Genomic DNA, 6,067 nt, shown 5'->3' on the forward strand with positions numbered 1-6,067 from the left:
AGTCGTTACGTCAACTTTACCGAGAGTTATTTGTTTTGTGGATGGAGCAAAGTTTAGCTGAAATCGGGGGAACAAAGTAATAGTTGGAATGGACGAAGAAAACATGAGTATAATAATAAAGGACGAATAATCTTGCTGGACAAAACGTTTATTCATCCAGGTAATCGTGGCCAGCTCGTCTGAAACATTACTCCGCGTGATTAACGAATGGATTAAATCAGGTTTTATAAATATATCAAATCAATGGAAATGATATAATCGTGTGTTATAAACGTTTAACCGTGAATCAGAAAACGAACTTCATCGATCCAGATAGTAGGGCACATAGCCAACGTATCGAAAGTTGTTGGCACGAAACTAGAGCTAATATTTCAGAATATGGAACCCGAAACGGACATTATATGCATCGGTTACGTGGCTGAACTGTTGTTTCGACGGCAACACGGCTTCAACACGTACAGGAATAGTTGCATTTTTTGACACAATGACTGAAATTTTTCCAATTTTTATCAATTCAGCAACTGAGAATAACGTTTAAGCTTATCTCATATATTTTCTGCCGCTTTGCCGTCACTTGTTTCGCAGCTGTTGCCGCTCACCGCTCGCCGCTCTCTGTATAATCACGGCCTTACGCACGAATAACAAGTGCACAGAGTTCGATGACTTCGACATGAAGATTCAAAGTATCCTTCGAACGTTTGCGGATACACTCGGTTCTTTCAGTTTTTTCTTCGCATTTTAGATCAGTCTCGTAACTCTCTGTATCCGGTTTTGCCATACATCCGTAAATGGCAAGCCCAAGACCATCTTCGACACCCACACCCAAACTTTTCTCTTCTACCCTTTTTCTGCACTTTTCTATCTCTTTTTTCTTTTTTTCTTCTTTTTTCTTCTTTTTTTCTTCTTTTTTTTCTTCTCTTTTTCTTCTCTTTTTCATCCAGAGGGGAAGAAAGAAGAGATCGAACATTTTCGTTAATAAACGATCGTTGTTATTATAACACGTATACAAAGACTGACGAAACAGGATGTTCGAACATTTACCATTAGCGAGTAAAATCTCAAATGTAAATTGAGAAACGTACGTAGAAAACATGGACGATATTACAAACGTATACTTGTCAAAAGAAGTAGCGTACGCCGTAAATAGTTTGCACGTGGAGTAGCACGTCGAAGGAAAACAACGTCAGGAGGTTCGAAATCAAAGATTTCTTTACTATTTAGGGAATACTTTTAACCTTACGATGGCTTTTTATTATCTAAAAAGGAAGATGAAACAGTTTATGCGAATCGTCGTATTCTTCTGGTCGTATATCGTACAAATAGTATAATTTTATCGTACGATCATGACGATTAGTTTTATGGTGAATTTTTGTAAACATCAATATTGATGATTTCTTTAGATGTGGCCCCTTTTGTGCTAATAAAATTTGAAAATGTTTTATATAATACATAAGAACATGAACAGTGTTCATAAATGTTGAAACGTTTTCGTAACCACTGTATATTCGAACGTATTCGAGGTATATCAAGGTATTAAATCAAGATATCAAGGTATTAAAAAGCGCACAAACAAATTATCTTTTTGTTTTATAATCTTCGTATGTTATCAGCCGAATGTCCCGATCTTCGCGGTTTTCACGGTTTTCTCATAGGCCTTCTCGTTACCTTCTTTTGTACATCTGCTTTTAGCACCGTCGCATAGTGAACGCAGCGTGCGATAAGATATGTAGTTATGTTACATGAAATTTTCCATCTGGAAAAATTCAAAAGTGTATAAAGAATCGATTGTTTCGAAAATCCTACGTTATAATTCACGTTTAAAAACTTTTTGCCGCTTTGTCGTACTATTCGTTGGAGAAGAATAGCTCACGATTAAACAGTTTATCCCACACTTTCGGTTTGTCGTCTTGCCTGATATGCCCTCGTACCAGCTTTCGTACGAACCATCCGCTCCAGCTACCTTACAGATAGCTCGTTTCAAACGCGTAATCTATGCGCGCTCGATCCGTTCACTTTCGTCGTTAAATCCGTCGACGATACGAACTTGAAACGTAACGAGTTACTCGAAGCATTCTATCGTACACAGGCGGCGTTCGTCGCTAAGCCCGGAGAGAAAGCCCGAGAGCGAGTAAAAGGAGAAAAGATAAGAAGAGAAAGATGGAACGGCAGCGATTACCATACCAGCATTGCATAGGAGAAAATGACAGTAGAATGAAATTGGCACGAAGGACCACCCGAACATGCAGCGTGAACAGTGAATATGCGTGGGCAAGCGATGTAAAGGATCCTTTAAATGCCAATGCTCTCGATCAGATTACATAGAAGAAACGCTAGTTTACCTCTACCTCCTTCTTCACAACCGCCATGTTTCGCGGCTGTTGCACGCGACTGATGGACCGGTTGCTTCAGTCCTCCTGCTCGCACTCCTCGATATGGCCAGCTATGTATAGCAGGTCATTCTGATCTTTTCTTCAATCTGCCGTCTGTACAGGGTGCGTCAAAATTGTACGCCTCGGTGTGCTGCAGATCGATGTAAAAAGTTGCCGCGAAATTGACCCCAACCTTGAAACTCCGGATCGAAAAGTCAAATTTCTTCCGATTCTATCGTGTTCGACTGGTCTTTGTAAACTGGTCTTTGTAAATCGATGCGGTAACTTTGTGATGGAACTTTACTAAACATCGTTTTCGTTTTTTCCTTTTTTCTTTTTCTTTTTCCAACAGAAGGATCGAGCTTGCGATCGATAGAACACGACGCGAGTAAACAAACTTGGCCTTCTGGCCTCGAATTTCAAGGTGAAGTCGATCGCGCTATAATCTTTCTAGGTCGATCTTTGTCAAACCGAACGTGTAGAATCACGCCGTAGCGGTCCTGACACTTTCTTTCTCAACGCTCTCTACACGTATATCGCATATATGTACGTACAGTTTTAAAGCTTTAGTTTAAATCGTTGGATATCGTTAAATATTTAAACGCGCGTGTATTTCAGATATTTTCTAAACATCGTTTCACATTGATTACGGTGTTCTTATTTTATTCCTTTCACTCGTTTCCTTTATTGTAATTTCGAAATTTCGAATATCTGCGAGTTCACGATTTATAGAAATTTTCAACGAACGCAGTATTTAGTTTCGTTGCTTTTTGCTTTTTCCTTTTTACTTTTAGTAAGTAGACTAGACTTTAGTGATAGACTTGGCCTAATTAAAAGAGGAAACGGTAACGTCTATCGCTAGACACAACGAAGATGCAGAAAATTTAACAGGTCTTGGTAAATATTATTTCCTCCCTCTTAGCATGATAAACTATAGCATATTTATTAAATTACTTTCTAAAGGAAAATACATTTGCTTCAAGAGTTGCCGTTAAAAGTTATTCCCGCGGATTCGCTTTACATTAACACAGTCTTTGCGAAAGAAAAGTATGATTGGTTAGCGTGATTCAGTGATTCAGTGATTCTCCTTGTTGATCCCGTATCCCTACTGACGTATTAGATCGTTGCATATAAAATGGCCCATTTAAAATATATCGTTAAATAGCAATAAATAGCAATAGCATTATCGAATAGTAGTAAATAATATTTTTTATTACGCGTGAAAATTTAAGATTTAAAACCAACCAAATACAAGATCGACGCTTTAATTCTCTCTTCGATGCGTTTACATTATTTCATTACAAAATGAACAATTACGAAACAGGTATGAAAGAAGTTCATGGATTAAAATCATTTGAGCAATACTCTAATACGAACCTGGAGGTCGCGTCGCTATAGAAGCTATTCATATACATCATATACATCATATACATCATATACAATACATCATATACATCATATACATCATATACATAAAGAAGTTGGCATCGCGAACGTAACCTGATAATTTGAGAAATATAGATTGGAAAATATGAATAGCAAAGATAAATCACCCGACCGATTAAAGCAAGTTATCGACAACAGAAAAAAAAAGAACAAAAAAAGAAAATAGAGAAAAGAAAGAAAGGAAAAAGAAAAAGAAAAGGAAAAAGAAAAGAAAGGAACAACAAACGAAAGAATAATAATAATAAATTGTAATAAGAATAATAATAAAAAATGTAATATTTGCCAAGTATGCGGTAACATCTGCAGAAAGATTCCGAAGATTTGGGGCATAAAAAAGTAATCTGCAGAGTTATTTACATCGACAAATTTGCATGATTAAGCAGCGCAAAAAGATGGGATCCTTATTGGAACAAAGTAACAATTTCCTTAATCTCCATTGGAGGAAATTTCGATAGGAATTTAATATCAAGAAAATGATCGTTTCATTATTTGATACGCGGTTACTTATTTCAATATTTAACAGACGAAAGATACGAGATCCTTAAAAATTCGAATAAACCGACAATCTCTACTTCGATATATGAAATCGAACTTTTTTCGTTGTCCTGTCAAATGTAAAAATAACGCGCGGAAAATTGTGTACTTTCGTCGAAACATCGTTAAATACAATAACAACTTCCTAATAGCAAACTGTTCGCATTACTATTACTCGGCTTGATAATCTCGATAATATATTCAAAAGTAATCGCAACTAAATCCCTTTCTGCGAATACGTATCGAAAAAGATTGAAAAACAATCCTCATGGATTATGGGAGGAATGTAATAAGTAAGTAATTCGATAAGATAACGAAGCATTCTATAAAATAATAAAATAAACGGAATAATATAAATAGGTGTAAGTCCTTCTGGCAATTTAACTTTGATTAAACCCTTTAATTATATATATTATATACATATGTTAGTTATATATATATATATATATTTCTTTTTTATACATTTCAAATATATTTTCACGTAAAATGGCATGCATTCTTTCAATAGCCATTACAACATTTCTGCGAATATTTCGTTCCATAATAATATTCATTAAGTAACGAATAATATTCATTTAGTAACGAATACTACAACATAAGTTATACAGATGTATAGTCTTTTACGTCTGATTTCGTGTGGTTAATGTATAGAAATTGAACGTATCATATCAAATGGCTATTCTTTGCGAGTAAACCTGTTCTAAAATTTACCTTACTTTAATGTCTAGAATAAATAAATCGTCAAACGGTTAAATATATCTTGATCTTGCGAACGTCGCGATTGATTCGTCAGATAGATATTCTATAACGATTCCTTATTTGCTTACTTCCGTTAGGAATATTTTTGAACGTTGCAAGTTCAATTATTTGCAAGTGTAATAAATAGTTTTCTGATAAAGCGTTTTCAGTCTCTTCGATGTCGATGTATGTAGGTTTTCGCGCGACCGATTGTGTAGCTATCGATAAAGATCATTATATATGAATATAGAAATACGAGTGCTAAAACGAATCGAACATGCAAATATACTTGCAAGTAGTTTTAAAAGTAACAGTTGTATTGTATATATCGATGGACGAAGGAAAATAATTTGAATCGCGGCTTTCATCCTACCATCAGGTAAAACCCAGAAATATAACATTGGAACGTAAACAAAACATGTTTGACATGCGAGCAAAAAAGAATTTTAAAAAATCTTTTTCTTGTAATTTGTTGTAATTGAATCCAATTGCGAACGTTAAGAGGTTAAAACAGGGAAAAGGTTTTATGTATTTCTATACTTTTAGCAAACGACAAAAGATTTAATATTGTAATAGTTTACTTCAAGTATATATAAATATAAATAGATTAATCTTTGTGTTATACAAAGACTGCCGATATTGTCACATTATGTCGCAACGACATACTCGAATCTTGATCTTGTTCCGCAATAGTGAAAACGTATCGAGTTCAAACATTTCGATCGATAAATATCGCTTTCAATAAAATTCTAAACATTTTGGCCATTTCATTTGCAAGAGCCTAATAACGCATATTTTACGAAAAAATGGCAGAATTACAGCCTTTCAACGCGACTGTACGAGGTAGAACACTTTAGGCGACGGAAATAAATACATACCTGTATTTTCATTTTCATTTTCATTTTCATAATACTTTCAATAATAATAATAATAATAATAATAATAATAATAATAATAATAATTTCACTGATAGAAAAACC

General features: G+C 34.8%; 1 long non-coding RNA gene across 1 annotated transcript in view; it reads left to right on the forward strand.

The window, feature by feature from the left end:
• Positions 1-6,067, forward strand: part of LOC138182163 (uncharacterized) — a 37,332-nt gene that overhangs the window by 27,313 nt on the left and 3,952 nt on the right. The gene's annotated exons all lie outside the window — the stretch shown is intronic.

The sequence above is a fragment of the Bombus flavifrons genome, chromosome 7, assembly GCF_040668555.2.
Source record: "Bombus flavifrons isolate JBK064 chromosome 7, iyBomFlav1_principal, whole genome shotgun sequence".
Classification (NCBI taxonomy): domain Eukaryota; kingdom Metazoa; phylum Arthropoda; class Insecta; order Hymenoptera; family Apidae; genus Bombus; species Bombus flavifrons.